The following is an 18,124-nucleotide window of genomic DNA, read 5'->3' as shown; positions in this document are numbered from 1 at the left end:
GCTGGCCACGCTTCTGTTGATGCAGCCCAGGATACAGTTGGCCTTCTGAGCTGGCTCATGTCAGCTTTTCAACCACCAGCACCCCCAAGTCCTCCTTAGCAGGGCTGCTCTCAGTCCTTGAGCCTGTATTGATAATCGGGGTTCTTCTTTAAGAAATGTTGATGGCTCTACTGTTTGGCAGCAAGTTTCCCTGTGTGTAGCCTGGAAAACCTCTGTCTCATCTTTGTCCTGTGAAATTCACTTGTTTTGAGTCACCTTGAAAAACTGTCAGAAATTACACTTCTCACCCCTAGGGGTGTTGATAGGAGCTGGAAAGACACTACTAGGGGCACCTGGCCCAAGCCTCAGCTCAGCAAGTGCCCCAGTGGAGCACAGAACATTTCCTTGAGCCTCTCCAGTTCTTGGTCCTGCAGCTTCTGTAAATATTTCTGCACATAAAGGTATGCATTTATAAACAAGGTGGTACAGCACACTTACAGCAGAAAATGAAACACCAGCTAGTACATCAGTTTCAACTACCAAGATCTAATAAAACCCTCGCATTCACATTTCAGACTCACGTACCAGTGTTTCACTTTAAGTACCTGAAAAGCTTGAACAAAGAAAGTCGGCTGATTACATGCATGGATTGTGAATATACATAAACCATTAGAGGATCAGGGCTGGCATCTGTAAATCTGCCGAGACAGAGGAGGACATCCAAGTTCTTCAAAACCTGTGCAATTGCATCGTGTGCAGCCCTGCGAGCTGCACCATCTGTTTTCAAATCATCAATCAAAACTAGCACACCAACTGTCCTTCTTCCTTCTGACAACATGCAGACAATACAACTGATTCATTAATTCATGAAGTCACCTAGATGCTCACGCAATTGCAGCAACGGCCCTACACGGCGGCCCAGTAGCCAAGGACCTGAATATGGTGGTTCAGGCTGGTGGCAGTTGGCTCCTCCAACACCAGAGAGTCTTATAGCCTTGCTTCAGGCATTCCTAGGCACACGCTTCCTCTTGGAGAGGGTATGGCTTTGGGAATTCCAGAGTATCCGCTCCTTGCAGCATCAATAAGAAAGTAAAACTTGGGGAAAATTTTGTATTTCCCTACACAGCACCAGGAGGCAAAAGCTTGGTTTTTGTCCAAAGCTTTGAATACTAAATAAGCCTGAAGACTGTTCTCTGATTCTTGTTTCACTTTGGATCCCATTTAACGTGTAAATCTTCATTCAACTGTAGCTCACTTGATGCTGATTAACATTTAAGTGAGATTTATTGTGCAACCAGCCCCTTTGATAATGAAGAAGTAGCAAGTTACATGTTTGCAATAGAAATTTATGGAAAAGGGCAAATACCTCTTCTTTCCGCTCTCCTATCTTTACACCTTGCTGGGAAAACAAGGAAAAAAGGGAAGTCAAAAGCCTTTAAAGCCTATGGCTGGATAAAGAGCTAGCATAGGGTTAACAGATCACAGCTCATCCATCTAGAGTCTACTCTGTCTCAATAGGGTGTGTTGGCACAGGAAAATTATGGGATTGAAACCACATCTCCTGGGAGAATTCCCTTCCATGACAGTGAGGAGAGCAACAACATGTTTAGTAGTCGAATAATGTATTTTGTTGCAGAAAAAAGCTGTATAAACTTAAACTTTAAGCCTTAAACTTTACAAGACAAGCACATTACTTTTGTTCATACAGGATTACAAAGATGGGGTACTGCATAGTAGATTTTTTTTTTTTAAATCATCTGTGCATGTACTGTGCTAGTATCTTCCTGGTTACAGGAACGGGATAGAAATAATTTGGAAAAAAACTAGAAAATCAGAAAAATAAGTAAGAAGACTATTTGGCTGCACAAGTGAGCTGAAGAGTTAAAAATCAACAGAAATTTCTTAATTTTGAAAGAGTACAGGACTACATAGAAATATTTTAAACGTGATTCAGAGAACTGCAAAGACAATATAAGGTGCGAAGTAGAAAGCAATTTCATTTTTATTTGCTCTTTTACTCTCTTCAATTGGCAAATGTCTACAGTAATTGACTAAACCTTAGATAGCCATACCTATTTAACACCTGGCTAAGCATCAGTTAGCTCCTTAACCCTGGATTAATATAATCACATTAAATGCAATTTATGCTAACGCTGTCCTGTTTGAGTAGCAGTCATAGCCATTTGGCACTATTAAGCTAGAGTCCTAGGAGACATCCCAATTAAGTACAGCCTGGAAGTGCAGCACATCCTCTAGCACATTCTCACTTTAAATTTACTTCTTCAAAGGAGCACAGAACTGCATTAACTCTTTATTTTTTTGTTAAAAAACCCAAGCCTTGAAGTCTGAAAATTTTTACTATTATCCATCAAAATTAAACTTCTGCGCTTTAAAACAGCTGTATTAAAATGATATACATGCAGGAAAATGTAAATTGCTTTACAGATTTATGTGTTACAAATTGCAACAAGAATCCTTGAACAAGAAAATGATATCCTCCAGGCCTGGCATAAAACTGATTGAAATACATCCAGAACAGCCTATAAAACAGGACTGTTGATTTCTATGTAGTGATGTGACCATACAACTGCGCGGTCACAGAGCACAATGCCGCCAGGCTATGGGGAAACCATCCCTCCTCAGTCTACAACCTCCAGGCTTCATTTTGCTTTCCTGCAAACAGCTGACCAGCGATTAGTGAAAGGAGGAAGAAAGAAGGGGAGGGCAGCGGCCGCTACGGCAAAACAGGGTGAGAAGGCACTTGGCAGGAGGCTGTCATTCACCAGCAAGATCCGTTTGTCCATGGAAGCAGAAAGCAGAGTAAACGAGCAGGGGAGGAGACACATGAGAAGTGGATAAATATAGTGCAAATGAGGCCATGCTCTGATGAAGTTTTTCCATGACATATCAATATTCTAGTACCACAAACAGCAGAGAAGATGAGATGCAAGAAACCCTGCAGTAACATGTACATCAGAAATTACAGATCTTCAGGATTAACACTTAAATTTTTTATCAAGACTGCTCTTTCGCATAGGAGAAGGGGGAATGCTTTATAGCTGAAATGAAGTCTGAGACTCTGTTCAGTTCACTTGACATTTTATTATGGTAATGTCAAGGAGTTTGCAAAGTTAGGGAGAACAACCCAAAGGTATGAAGTGAGGACTAGATTAAACAAGCAGCATTCACACAAGCTGCAAAATTTCTTTGTAGAAGATCACTGAGGACCTTTCAACTCCCATTTCACCTACCAGATACCAGACAGACTGTGAATGAAACCACGGCTTCCTTTCCACACCCTCCGAAGGAAACCCACACCACCTTCTCCAGGTTACTATACCAACCATTTTGGAATCAAATCCCACAGGAGGAGGAAAAAAGTAATTACTCCTATGAGTCTTCTCCTTCCTGTTTCTCCCAGATAGTCATGGTGCATTTAACCACACATACTCTTCTCCCCTCAGTGACTAGAGTAGGAAGAGATGTAGGAGAGAATGGATTTTCTCCACGTTTCTGACAGTTGCTAGCAATCCTAAAAACATACAAAAGCCTTACCATTTTCCTTCTCTCCACCCCACAGAGTTCCAGCACCTCTCTAGCTGCTCCTCAGCTACAACCCAGAATGGCAGACTTGGCCACAACTATATTACCCTGGTTGTTATTTTTTTATTCAAGTAATCAAGATGCCCTCCCAAGCAGAGACGTCTGGGGGACTTCTCTTATTTTGGTTCTCACACAAGTTGAAAATCAGTTTACATGCAGAAAAATGTCAGTTATGCATTTATTAAATCCTCCCCAAATGGTCAGGCATTGGCAGAGCGTAGCTTGTTTTTCTAATTCTTGCATAAAGTTTGTAGGGCAAATTATTCCCTGCTGAAAGGCTGTTTACTTCATTCCTTGATAACGTCACTTGCTAACTCTCAAGGAGGAGCTACGGCTACTTTGTGCGGTACTCAGAGGCTTTAATCTGGCATCCCTAAAACACGCAGTCTGCCAGTTTTTCTTTGATGTTTTATCACTGCCACAGTTCTGCACGCTTCCAGAATTTGTTAAAACCCTCACAGAGCTGATAGGTCTGATACCCAGCTGAGCCCTTCTGAGTCCAGCAATTCCAACCCTGAAAGCACTTGCATGATTTTCACTTCAATTTCCTTCCTGCAGACTGATCCTCACAAAGCTACAAAAGCCGTTCCCCATGGGCTTCCCATACTTCAACGCTGCCCACCACCTCCTCTTGTATGGGAGGGGACAACACACCTGTCAGCCTTCCCACCACTGCCTCACTAGCCAGAAAGGTAGATCTGAGGTGCTATCAATCTTTTCCCTTTCTACTACCAAGGGCTATACTCCACCCCTGCAAAGGGGCACCGATTTACATAGATGGAGGCATGTCAAAGTGTGATTCAGTATCTAAGCTCTCCAGATCATTAGCTATGTTAACATAGCAATGACAAGACAGATTGTACAGCTAAGATTTATGTTCCATGCTAGTCCTGATTCCCAACCTCACCTCATGATCATACGGTTGAAGTACTACTGCCAGGGCAAGGAGGACAGTCTATCACACATGTCGTGGTCACCACCAAGCCTGCCCTGAAGACAATGCACTCTTGCAGCACTGACAGCACGAGGGGGCCCAGCTAACAGTGTGCGTCATCCAGCTCGGGGTGAGAGGGGGCTCACTGCTGCTCACCAACAGCTCGACACACATGGCAAGTCAAAAAGCCAAGCAGCAGCTTAGACCCTAGCTTGTTTTAAAAATGGATTTAAAGGAAGACAGAACTTCTGACAGATCCTATAAAAATCACTGACCACTGACTTTATTGCCACAAACGGGATTGCCAAAGGGATCTGAACAGGTTGGACCGCTGGGCTGAGACCAGTGGCATGAGGTTTAACAAGGCCAAATGCCGGGTCCTGCACTTGGGGCACAACAACCCTGTGCAGTGCTACAGGCTTGGGGAAGAGTGGCTAGAAAGCTGCCTGGAGGAGAGGGACCTGGGGGTGTTGGTTGACAGTGACTGAACATGAGCCAGCAGTGTGCCCAGGTGGCCAAGAAGGCCAATGGCATCTTGGCTTGGATCAGAAACGGCGTGACCAGCAGGTCCAGGGAGGTTATTCTCCCTCTGTACTCAGCACTGGTGAGACCACTCCTTGAATCCTGTGTTCAGTTCTGGGCCCCTCACCACAAGAAGGATGTTGAGGCTCTGGAGCGAGTCCAGAGAAGAGCAACAAAGCTGGTGAAGGGGCTGGAGAACAGGCCTTACGAGGAACAGCTGAGAGAGCTGGGGTTGTTTAGCCTTGAGAAGAGGAGGCTGAGGGGAGACCTCATTGCTCTCTACAACTACCTGAAAGGAGGCTGTGGAGAGGAGGGTGCTGGCCTCTTCTCCCAAGTGACAGGGGACAGGACAAGAGGGAATGGCCTCAAGCTCCGCCAAGGGAGGTTTAGGCTGGACATTAGGAAAAAGTTTTCACAGAGAGGGTCACTGGGTACTGGAACAGGCTGCCCAGGGAGGTGGTTGAGTCACCTTCCCTGGAGGTGTATAAGGCACGGGTGGATGAGGTGCTGAGGGGCATGGTTTAGAGATTGGTGGGAATGGTTGGACTTGATGATCTGGTGGGTCTCTTCTAACCTGGTTATTCTATGATTCTATGATTCTTATTGCTCTCTACAACTACCTGAAAGGAGGTGGTAGAGAGGAGGGTGCTGGCCTCTTCTCCCAAGTGACGGGACAGGATAGGGGGGAATGGCCTCAAGCTCCACCAGGGGAGGTTCAGACTGGACATCAGAAAAAATTTTTTCATGGAAAGGGTCATTGGGCACTGGCAGAGGCTGCCCAGGGAGGTGGTTAAGTCACCATCCCTGGAGGCATTTAAAAGAGGGGTGGATGAGGTGCTGAGGCTGCCCCCCCATCCCCACAAAATTGCTTCGCAACATTTATCAAATGTGCATAGGCTGGGGGCTGCCTTCCTACCCTGTGCAGCAGTTTTCAAGGAAAATGCACAAAAATTAGGTAGGTTGTCAAGGCCATTGCAGTTGCTGCATCACCTCTGTAGCATCACAAAGTGATGCTTAACTCCTCACGATGGCCAATCTAGAATTTTTGATGAATACGGAATTTCTTTTCATTAAATGGATGTGTTATTATGCTCCTAAACCTCTGAAGAGCCTCTTTGCAGCAGATTCTGTGCTGCAAAGAATTTGTATTTTTTTATTTTTGACAATGTCTCTATCTTCCAGATTTAGTTGGAAGATGTGGGCCTTTGTTTAGAAGGAATATTTACAGATTTAATGAAGAAATACATCAAGTTGAAATCCTCAAAGCACTACTACAGATTTAAGTGAAGAAGATGGCAGACTAAACAAAACCAGTTGATTTCTCTAGTGTGATTTGTTTTATAAGCAATGCTTACTAGATCTCCTTTGTTCTTTATTATTCAGACAGAGAACACGATGATCATGTACAGACATTACCCACAAATCTGCTTGCAGCTCACTTCTGCCAGTATTGGTCTGGGAGGATCATCACATGAAATCTACATTAGATTGCAAAGCCATAATCAAGAAAGTTCAAATATTTCCCTAGGCCAGCACTGCCTAAAGAATTGATTAAAAAGCAGTCAAGCCTGGAAACCGTCCTCATTATATTCCACAAAGCAAACAAGAGGAACAGTCCGCATCTCCTCACCACATTCATTCCACCCAGTCCCACTATCAAGTCTGTGCAATGTAGAAAAGCAAACAACCCCCAAATCTCCGATGTCGGAGGGATGCAATTCTATCAGTTAGAGCCTTTGGAGATGCCTTGTGCTGCAAAGCACCTGATTACAATGCCTTACTGTCTGCGCTCCCATGAAACGGGAAGCATTGTGGAGAATCCCAAACAATTCCTTTGTACATTGAAACAAATCAAACATACTGGGAACAACCTTTCTTCGAACTTGAAAGACAAGGTACCAACCCAGCTGGATCCAAAATACCAAAAATAGGAAATAAACATCGTTTCCAGCTCGTACTAAACTTAGCTTTAAATTCCCTGCTGTATGCATCGTGGTTTATTGATTTTTTTTTAAAAGCAGAAGGTGGGACTTTAATACCACTTTCCTGCATTTCAGCTCACAGAGAACAAAAATATCTAAGTTTTAAACTCAAAACAGCAGAGGCAAATATCAAATCACTGCACTGCATGATTTTAAATTGCTTTAGTACTTCAAGGTTTGGGACCTGGAAAAAAAAGAAAAAAAAAAACAAAAACCAAAACAACAGGCAATATTAACTGGACAAATACTGTCAATAGCAAGGTGAAAAGATAACAGAGAGATATGAATTTACTCACTGAAGTTTAGCTTCTGTTCACTGACACAAGCAAACTAAAACAAGCATTACTTGGTGCATGCCCGAAGGATAAACATAAAGAATAATGGAAAAAATGAAAATAATTTACCTCTCTCTGAATCCAGGGAAGCATGAAGAAATAGAAAGAGCAAGTTAGAAAGAACTCAGACAGAGCTCCAGCATACGATGAGACAGGGTAGCTGAAAGAAGTGCTGTACGTTTAACGTTCACTGTTTGTGAATTTGTAGCAGAGTGTAGCTGAGCATGCTGCCACTATTTCCTTCTGACACTTACTTTGATTGAATCCTGTTGCTCCAAAGTTTGTATTTTTGGAAACATGCAATGAAGCCAACAGTCATCAGCTGAATTTAGAGAAGCAGCACAGACATATCAACACCAGGAGGTAATCAAGCTTAAAATACCACACACAGGTCCAGGAAGTAGTATGCAGAAAGCATAAACAGACACAGGAAGTGTATGGATCTTCTCTCTTCCAAAATAACACTATTTAAAGCAAATACTGACAAAACAAGAATAATTCTTCAGGTTGTGAAAATCATACACTATTTAAACTGAAACAGTAGAAAGATCACAATGAGTTTTTTTAAAATATCATCTCCCTTTTTTATTCTGCCTCATGCCCCAAGGTCACTTGGGTTCCTCTGAAAGTTGCACCTTGGAGAAGTGACAGCTTTGGTGTAACAACCTCACATGAACACTGGGCTGAAATCAGGACGTATAAAATCACTACACAAATTCATTTCCAAGGCACTTCAGCAACTCATGGTTCAATTTGACCAACATCCCTTTCCTGAAACAGAAGGTGGCCAGGAGAGGTGCAAGCCTCCCTGGCTGGGGGATTCCTTTCTTCCCTTTCCCGCAGAGCACTTCTGGAGCTGCCATGTGAAGAAAGTACATGGGTTTCCTGTGACATTACCACAAAAAGGTTAGCAGCACTGTGGAACACGGTGGGTTGCTTCCTGCTTCTGCCCACCTCTCCTTAAAACCAAGACACCGTATTATAGAATGTGTAGTGTCTTTACAGGGATAATAATCAATCTCCAGAAGAGAGCTGCTTAGTCCTGCTCTCCCACCCCTGCCTCTCATGCATCTCACAACAACCCTCTTTAAGAAGGACTCATCTCCAGTGAGCATCTGAGCAAAGTTCACACACCGTGCACAAAAATGTGGGATCCCACATCATCCTAGTTTGCAACTGACTCTGAGAAAAGAAGCAGTGGAGTGGAAAAATCATTCCATCTCAAGTAATAAGGGCAGGATTAAAACCAGCACACTGAAGGGGAGGGATCCAATTCCCATTAGACATCTCACTTTAGCAAGCTTGCAAAGCTTACAGGGATTGACTTGTTGCTTAGAAATGGCTTAGTGAGTAGATCTAGAATACACATAGGCTCTGTACACCTGGTTTTAACTACATGTACATATGGTTGGCTAATGCATCTGTCCAACACAGGAGGGAAAGTCACATACGGACACATACGTACACAGACAGGTTTAATTTCTTTCTTATGTCAAGACAAAACCTTTCCTGGTGTAACTTGTACCCACTGTTCCATGTAATCTCCATGTGGCACCTTGTGAACAATAATTTACTAGAACAACTTCCCCAGGGATGCTGTGGAAGCCCTATCACAGGAGATTTTCAAGATGTGACTGGACAGGGTGCTAGACAATCTCCTCTAGGCTCCCTTTCCCATGGAAGTTTGGATCAGGTGGTCTTCAGACATTCCTTCCAACCTGGGCTGTTCTATGAAAGCAGCCAAGTTGGAAAGAAGATCCATATTTACAAATGTAATAGACATTCCCAGAAAATTTATGATTAGGCACTTCCTAGCACATAAAGATGAAAAATGGCTCTTTGCTCCACTTCCTTCCATACAATAAACTGGGAGTTACTCCTTTTCAATATCCAGTGGTGACCTAAATGGATCTTCCCAACCAAAATCCCACTTACTCCTTTGCTTCCACTATATGGACTTTCTACTGGACTTCGCAGAATCAGCAAAATCTCCATCATGCCTATTGCTAACATTTTAGAAATTAAGAGGTTAAAATTAGATCTCAGTATTGCAAATATTGGAACTTTTTCAAGCCTAAGCAGCCCTTGATTCTACATTTCAGTGCCAATTTGAAATCAGAATTGAAAAACCAGTATCACTTTTACTTTCTCAGAAAATATAATCAATATTTCTAAGTAGTACGAGAAGCCAGAAAAGATGCGAGAGCAGCTGTGCCATTGCTTCAGTATGGTGCTCTATATATCCTTTTCCAAGCTGACTGAGCTAAAAGGGGTCAAGTCAGAGCCTGCCAATAACATGAGAAGATGATACCTAGAAATTGTGTCAGGGCTGATACACAGCATTTAAGCTTCATTTCTGAGGGGAAAAGGCCAACACCTCCGAGGAAAATAACCCATAACCTGCCAGCCTGCAGAGGCTTGAGAAAGGAATCCCCATTCCAAAGCGAGTCCCAACAGACACCGCCTCCCTTTGAAGAGGGTGACAGTTTCTTCCTCCCCACTTCTGCCAGGCCTATTTATTCCAGGTTGTTTTCCAATAAGCACCTTTGCAGGCAGCACATTCTGGTACTGCCAAGGGTACCTGCTTCCCTCATCACCCCCTTTCACCTGCCCTCCTCTCACAGAGGGTCGTACCTGGCCCAGGGATGGAGGCAAGGCAGTTGCAGAGAGCGGTATTATTGATAGGGCATCATCCTGTGCAAGAGGTCTGCACGATTTGTGACAGTGCTTGCATAGAAGACAACTTCTCCTTCCAGCCCTGGGTTTCATAAATCAGTGCCTGATGCACGTTGCATCCTGGAGGCTGATCAGTGCTATACAACGTCCACCTCACAAGCTGAAGGAACTGAAGGATAATAGGAGCTCCGCTGGGAGGTGAATAAACTGAGAGGCACAGTGGTAACATACCTATTCCCCCTAAAACACCCTTCATGTGGCCTCCTCTAGAGGCCATATCTGGGTTTCTGCATCCAGGTTTGGGCCCACCAGTACATGGCAGGGAGTCACAAACTGGCACAAGCCCAGCTGAGGACCACTGAGGCTGCAGGAACCACACTTGTTTAGTGGGGAGGTGGCCTTGTTTAGCCTGGAGGCGAGGTAAGAGGGAGGACCTAGTTAGTGTCTTCTACTCGCTCAATGCAAGGGTTTAAAAACTAGAGCAAACCCAAGTTTCTTTGCCAGGAGAGAGGGTGACCCCAGAGAGCTACTTCAAAAGACTGCACAATCTCTGTTCTCAGAGGTTTTAAAAACTATCAAGCAGGAACGGCCTTAAGGCAATCCTGAACCCTGTCTGGCTTTGGGCAGGAGGCTGGTCTAGGTGATCTGCTGTGGTCCTTTCCAGGGTAACTTTCTTCGTATGACTCTAACAGAAATGCCTCAACCCACAGGATGGAGACATGCTGTGGACATGGACATGGGGATGCTGTGCTTACACACATGACCAGTCTATGGGACTGTCTCAGTGGTGAGCAGAGGGAGGCCAGCAGGGGTAAAAAGACATACACAAGAGTGCTGGCAGCTCAGGTCCCCTGCACGCCCAGCCATCCCTGTACAGGACTCTAAATACCGCATGGTTGCTACTGTTGTGTCTTCTACTTCAACAAGGGCCACTGTAAGACTACGGCCTGATGGACAGCAAACCACACCAACAAACCCAATAGGTTTTGTTCTTGTTGGCATCTCCGATAAGGTATTTAAAGATCAACGTGATGCTCCCATGCTTGGCTAATGTTTTAGTGGGGCATCACATAGCAGAGTGTCAGGAGGCTACTCCCCTCTGCCTGGTAGAGCATCCCAATCATTTTTGTGACTGATGCATTCAGCTAACAGGGTGAAGAGGTTAATGCTTCATACCTCTTCATTCCTGTAGCTTCCCCTGGAGCCCAGTTGACTGCCACTTTCCCAGAGCAGATCAGAAAAAATAAGGCTGTCGTGTGCACTTATGACCTACAACCTTCGTGGTCACATTTTCACGTGGGAGTATATATCAGGTGCCCTGACCATTTCTCTGATCCCTAGCCATCTTCCCTCCTAAGAGATAATGACCAGTCGAAATGTCTTTGCTTTCAGTTACTGTAGAGTTTCAGTGGAGTAAACCACTCGATTAAAAATAATGATGCATGGCACAAGCCTTTCATTATTATTTACAGTTATAAGTACTTGCCCAAGCATATCCTCTGAGGCATAGAAGAGGCTCTTCTCTGATTTTCTAATTTGTAATTATGAAGCCTAGCGTCACTTAATGAAGCAAAATGTTTATGTAAAATGTATTTACACCTCAACAACATAACATGAACAAATAAAGGAAACAATCATATTTCTATGAATTTGGAAGTCTCTTGCTTGCTTAAGGAATGATTATGTCTGTCACTTATATATACACCACTAGAGAAATATAGTTAAATATAGTAGTTGCTTTCATTGAAAGGAAAATATCTGCGGTTTGTAATTTTTCTAAAGGTTTGGTAGCTTTTTAATTTTGTTTTTTTTTAAATAGTCCTTAAACCATTTGTCTTCCAACAAGCACATCAGTCTGTTACAGCAGAACGGCCTTGAGTTTCTGGGTCCCTTCCACCACGAGGGTGGAGACTGAGTAGAAGTACAACTAATGCTTTCTGCAGAAATCCCCTGTTCACTGTGGGCCAGATTGCACCATTAATTTTTAAGCAATTCTCCACTGGTAGCAAGGAAGACTTCTGCTTAAACATTGATGGCTTGATTTAGCCTTCTGTTGCTAATCATATATTATGAAGACTACTATAACCTAGTTAGATTCTATTTTTAAAATAAAAAGAAATTAAGAGGCAGCCTGACACATTATATAAATCCACATTTTGTAACGACTAAATTGTACTCTTAAGACCAGAGGTTCTGAATCACTAAGTCCCACTGATATTTTGGGTGCTATACATCATATTGGTATCTAACAGGCAAGCTGGTCCCTTGTTATCCTTGTCTCCTCATCCTGCACACACTAAATGACAGCAAATGAAGACCTGGGATGAAAGAGTGGGTGCACTTACATCTCTCTAAAGCACACAGCCACCCCAGGAACCTCCTTTTTCCCTGATGTAGGCCAGGGACATCTTTCAAAATCCACTGCAGACCGTTTCCCTCTCCTTAGGAAATGTTACATTTGGCTTGTTAGGGAAAGCAATCACATTTCTGGGAGCATGCAAAGAACTTGTAACAGCAGGCTACCTTTTTCCCCAAATCACTAGACCGCCATTTTAGACTGATAAGTTAAATATGAGATTTTCTGGTTTATTTTTTTCTAAGAACTATTAAATTGAGTCAGGTGCAAAAATACTTCCAATTTGGAAATTTCTTAAAAGATACAGAGAAAGCTTTAATTACACCGAAATACAACAAAAAAACAGAATGATGTTTTCTTTGGCAGATACCAAACCAAATCCAGGGATGTGCCAGTCATTTTCTAATAGGAAATTAAATCGAGTGCTTCTTACTGACTTGGTATGCCCTGATTTAGAATTGTTACATTTCAGGGTTTGACCAGGACTAACTTCTCCCATAGCCTATCTCAAGCAACACTGGAGCAAAGTCTGCACCTTAACACAAATTAAAACTATACACAGCAATTGAATCAACACTAGCACCCTAATATCAATTAAATCAGAATTTTGTACCGAGAGTTTTACTTCACACCACAGGAAACTATGACCGGCAAATCTGAAAGCCTTGCCCAACAGAATACCCAACATAATGTAACGATACAAGAAACACCATGAATCCTCAGTACACATCTTAATCATCTAAATTACTAATCCACAGTTTGTTTGATCCTCACCTGTATTCCAACTGATCAGTGTTTAAGGTACATTCATAGATAGGGTTATTTATTATATACGTCTACTCTTGTAGATGTACTTTTTTCAACAAAAAAATTCTAACTGATAACAAATAATAAAACCCTATTATCTTTCTCTTTCTCTCTTTTAACTCTTTATGAAAATAAATAAGCCAATTTTTACTGAGAAATGCCCCAGGACTATAATATCCATTTCCTTGCTCACAAGTTGTTATAATTACATTATCTGCAAGGCAACAGCTACAAAAACATAATTAAAGCCATAGTTTTAAGAGATTAAACACTTCATATATTTCCCTGATAGAGATCAAGACTCAGCACTGTTTGCTATCTTTTAAGAAAGCAAAAAATTACTGCACAGAACCGGAAGAGCAATGAGATTCCATAACAAGAGAGAAATCTATTTTAAAAGTGAAGCTGCTGAGTTTAAAGAAAAAGATAAACGTGCTTGTCTGTCTTCCCTTCCCTCTGCACCCAGCATAATGAGGATTGAAAGCTATATATCAATTAACAAATCAATGAAATTTCTCCTGCTGCAAATTCTTTATGAATACAGATAGAATTAAGTAAGCACAGAGACCTCAAGGCAATACATTACATTTAAATCATGAAGTTTCCTCGTCTGTCAAAAGAGCCATTAACCATTTCACTTCAACTAAGTATCTTTTAGAAGGGTGAATCCTCCCCACTGTAATACTTCTGTCTTTAAACACATTTACTTCTTTTGGAGCTCTACAAAGATTTCTAATTGCACAATCTCCATTATCCATTACAGGCTGAAAGAAGAAAGCTCAGACTGGCTAGCTAGAAGTTAGCTAGGATTTACACATAAATAATTATGCAGGCACTGTATGTTAGGGGGAAAATACAGCGTGGTTTCTTTTCTCTGGTAAATGAGGCTTCTGCTGCTCTTAACTACAGCATTTTTTTATCCATTAACACAGGATTACTAGTAAAAGCAAATTATTATCATCTTCCATACAATCAAGCTGGTGAATACACAGATAGTAACCACAGCCAGTTTAGGATCACATAGTTCCGAGCTGAACACAGACCCCCAAACCTATTAATCATTAAGATCCATTAGTTAGCTTACTGCTCAAATGAACAACATCTGAAGGGATAAAGGAGAGGGAGAACAACATCAAATACTCACCACTCAGCACACAATCCAGCATTTCTGCTACAGTGCTCTCCTGAAGGTTGTTAAGTGTGAGCTACTGGAGAAAAGAAATCTGACTTGCCTTTGTCACACTAGGAGCTGTAATTTGCCTCACAGGCTTCCACACACAAGCTTTAGACTAATGAACCGTAGCTTTGAAAATACAATTCCAGACAAAGGCTACTCCTAATGTGAGACTGTTGTCTGCAGGGGAGGCTGAGGTTTTTTTCCTTGTCACTTTTTAAGTTTCTTACCTTTCTGTGCAGCACACAGGAATTTAATGCCAAGCACGTCACACACAACCACCCAACTCAATGCTCTGCCTGGGTCCTGTCTCCGTTAGCGCGTATCTAGGCATCAGATGATGCAAAGTGCACTTGATGCAGTCGTCTACTTGTACTTCAACGACAGGGACAGAACACCCCCGAGAACAGCGGCTCATTCATTTTGCATTGAGTTGAAGCACATCATGTCAGCTCCCACTCTCCTCATGGACTGTGCATGCTTGTGTTTGCCGGCTCCAGCTGTGAGCGAGTGGGTGCTTCTCCCTGGAAAGCATCGCTCCATCGGGGTGTGTCTTCTCCTCCCTTCACATTGCTTTTAGAATTTGCAAGCTCGCCATGCTCTGACCCGCAGAACAGGCGCCTCTCCTTCCCCTTTAACAAATCTTTACTGCTACGCACTGTGTTTCTAGCCTGTAAACTTCCAAGATTAATCTGCTGTGACAGAAGCAATCTTTCAGGGAAAGCTGAAGTACATAGGAAGTCTTTCCCTCCCGGTTTTCAAACACCAGTGCAAAGCTTTCACATTGTGACTCTGAACCGAATGCAAGAGAGAAAGAAACTCTCTTTAAAAGGAAGCAAAGATTTACTGCCAAATCCAAAAATTCAGACGGAAGTACAATTGCTTTTACTTGAATGAAATTACACCTGCTTACGCTAGAAGTGAGATTTATCCTTGAGCTGTAAAAACAAACACACAAAATAATTTGATTTTCCAGAACCGGCACATGCAATTATAGTAAACCTAATTTAGAGGTTTTACTTGCACTAAAGGTGACAGTAAACACAATGCCCCTGGAGCTCTGGTTTTTATTCAGTGAAACTTCCCATCGAACATGCTCAACCAGCAACAAAGAGCTGCTTCCCCAGGGACTGCACTCAAAACATGGAGGGGCTTAAACCCCATCTTGGGGTGTCCAGCTTTCACAGCTACTCACAGTGTTGCACATCACTCCTTCTGGATGCAGGGAAGACCGAGGGAAGTCAAACTCTGACCCAGGAACACCACAATGGCAGGAGGACATCGGTCACCACTCTGCATGTCACTCTTCTCCATCCAAAGGACTCGTTCTTTCAAACGTGTCTGTGGAGCCACTTGTGGGACCACATCCTGTCCTCCTCAATGAAAATGACCTGACATTGCAAACACCTACCAATCAGCCTCTTTAGACTAGCTGAGCAAAACGTGCATGAAAGCTAGACAGGGAATGTGCCCATGGATATTGCCACGAGCAGATTTGAGAGGGTGAAAAGCAGCTAAGGACAGTTTTCTGGCAGCCACTTCTTCCAGCCACACAGATACACTGGGAGCAGGATGTTTGTTCACCACCTAAATATACCCTGAGAGTCTACTGAGGTTCCTTCCTTCCTTCCTTTCCTCCTGTGTATCACCAAGAAGGTTTGGCAGGACTGATTATGCTCAAGCGACAACCTGTGCCATCCTGAAAGCTTTCTCATGATTTTCATGGGAGTAACAGGTTGGAATTCAATAAACAAATCTGTTGATGCTGCCTGAGAAGAAACAGATCCAATTCTTTCTTTCTTGGATGTGTTGGATGCCCAGCACTAACAAGAATTCAAGGCCATGTAATAATTTTTGTACTAAAGCAAACAAGTAAGTTCTTGAAAACCTTGACACAAATGTGGAATGTGCTTGAGGGGGAAAAAAGGGGCATTTTTTAGGGACAAACAAAATGACACCTGAAACTGGTTAAATACAGTAAAATATACACGCACTATGCTTTTCATCTAGGTTTCAACACACATTCAACGTAACTTGTTTATACATGCAAACAAAGACAGAATTAATCCGATAACTATGACAACTACCCTCTCCATTGCTGTTCTCCTCTTTTACTCTCCGCAAGTAGCATACAACAGGATATGGTAGCCTTCCAGCTGGCCAAACGACAGCATTCGTGAGAACAATGTCTGACTCCGACTTAAAAGGCTTGTAAAGAGGGAAGCCAGACTTTGCCATTTTAATATGCTGGAACAGTTCGTGGGAAGAGAACCACTCCTCCCTGAACCTCTCTCTAGTACAAGAAGAGATTTAGCAGAACTTTAGGAACCTCAAAAATAAGCATAATTAAAACTGTGTCCCAGGCTTTGACTTTTTAGCTGGCCATCCAGTAAATGAACAGGGACTGAACTCTAATCCTGTGTTGGTTTTGATATTTTGGTACATGATAGATGTGATACTTAACTGCCTGTGCACTTTTCAGTAATTGCATGGTTAGATACAGACATGCTGGCTCCATTGTTGGGAAATAACCTGCCCCTCTATCAGCACTTTAGCTTCCCTCTCCCTTGCCTCACACACTCTGCTCCTCTAAGTTTGTTGCCTCTAGTTGCTGTCTATTAAAAGGCCAACAGATTTACTTCTGCCACCAGCAACAGGAAAATCTCCCAGTGCCTGGCCAACGGACAGTTTCAGAAAATGAAAACCAATTTGGGAGCACACAATTTGCTTAGTAATTAAAACTGTCCCTTGAGTTTGTCATTCTTGCGAAATTTAGCTATACCAATCCTGAATCCCACCCAAAAATAAATGTAAATGTTCCAACATAAATGTAAAATTTTAGGTGTAGGTTTTGAGAACCAATTTCTGGTTCTTTAAGAGCTTACTTGGTCAAATACATGTAGTCTGAAAATGAAAGGTGAAACTCACACATAAGCCTTCTTTCATGAACTGGGTTTTAAAGAATAATCATCAGTAACTCAAGTTTTGAAACAAGTTATAGAAGTTAGAGCAGTTGGCACCAGCTGCCAAGTAAGGCTGACTGGTCCCCCCAGCAACAACTGCTTCCACAAACAATGCGAAAAACCTCCAGCACAAACACTGCATTGAGTGCAATTTCCCACTGCCAGACAGTGCTGTGAGCCTGCAGCCAAATTACCAGGCAGGAGGGATCTTTTCACTGCACTTTACCTACAGCTGCAAGAGAAGTGAGCTTGCAGCAGGTACCATGTCAAATGTACAAGGACAAAAAAATCACAAGCAGCCAGCCCTGGCAAGGTGAAAACTGAGCAGAAGAGCTCTCAGCTGACAAAGACCTGAGAAATTCAACCCCTGCACTGCCAAGAGTGCTATACTGAAGGCAGCAGGGGTATTTTGGGGCATGCCTTGTGTACAAATATAACTCACATTATTCCAGCCTCTCCCAGGTATCAGCTGCTGCTCTCTCATGGATCTCCAGCTGGGTTATACGTCCATAAGCTGCTGTGTTCAGATACGACTAGAGATAAGGCTCACCCAAACTCATGATCAGGGAGTGGATATTTAGCACCACAAAGAATCTGGGCAGATGCATGCACTTGGCAGCGGTTAACTCTCTGGTTAAAATGCCAGTGAAGAGCAGAGCATCCAAGTAATTGAAATTAGCTTATACTCTAGACATAGAGGTGGGACCATGTTCTCCACAAATTGATCAAATATTCCCTTTTCATGCCCAGCAGCTATTTAACTCAGAGCAAAATATTGAGCATCCTATCACAG

General features: G+C 42.8%; 2 protein-coding genes across 12 annotated transcripts in view; one reads left to right on the top strand and one right to left on the bottom strand.

Moving 5' to 3' along the window:
• APBB2 (amyloid beta precursor protein binding family B member 2) overlaps positions 1-18,124 on the bottom strand; it is a 192,994-nt gene that overhangs the window by 14,194 nt on the left and 160,676 nt on the right. The window contains exon 1 of one of the 11 annotated variants that reach the window (XM_069856142.1): positions 14,339-14,476. The exons of 9 other annotated variants lie outside the window; for them this stretch is intronic. The gene's annotated coding sequence lies outside the window, so the exon portion shown is untranslated. Of the gene's footprint in view, positions 1-7,424; positions 7,611-14,338; positions 14,477-18,124 lie in introns of those variants that run through there. One more of the 11 variants, XM_069856141.1, reaches the window with a different exon arrangement.
• N4BP2 (NEDD4 binding protein 2) overlaps positions 1-18,124 on the top strand; it is a 310,347-nt gene that overhangs the window by 287,298 nt on the left and 4,925 nt on the right. The gene's annotated exons all lie outside the window — the stretch shown is intronic.

This window comes from Phaenicophaeus curvirostris, chromosome 4 (genome assembly GCF_032191515.1).
Source record: "Phaenicophaeus curvirostris isolate KB17595 chromosome 4, BPBGC_Pcur_1.0, whole genome shotgun sequence".
Classification (NCBI taxonomy): domain Eukaryota; kingdom Metazoa; phylum Chordata; class Aves; order Cuculiformes; family Cuculidae; genus Phaenicophaeus; species Phaenicophaeus curvirostris.
The sequence above is the reverse complement of the archived record's forward strand: the minus strand, read 5'-3'. Positions and strand labels throughout refer to the sequence as shown.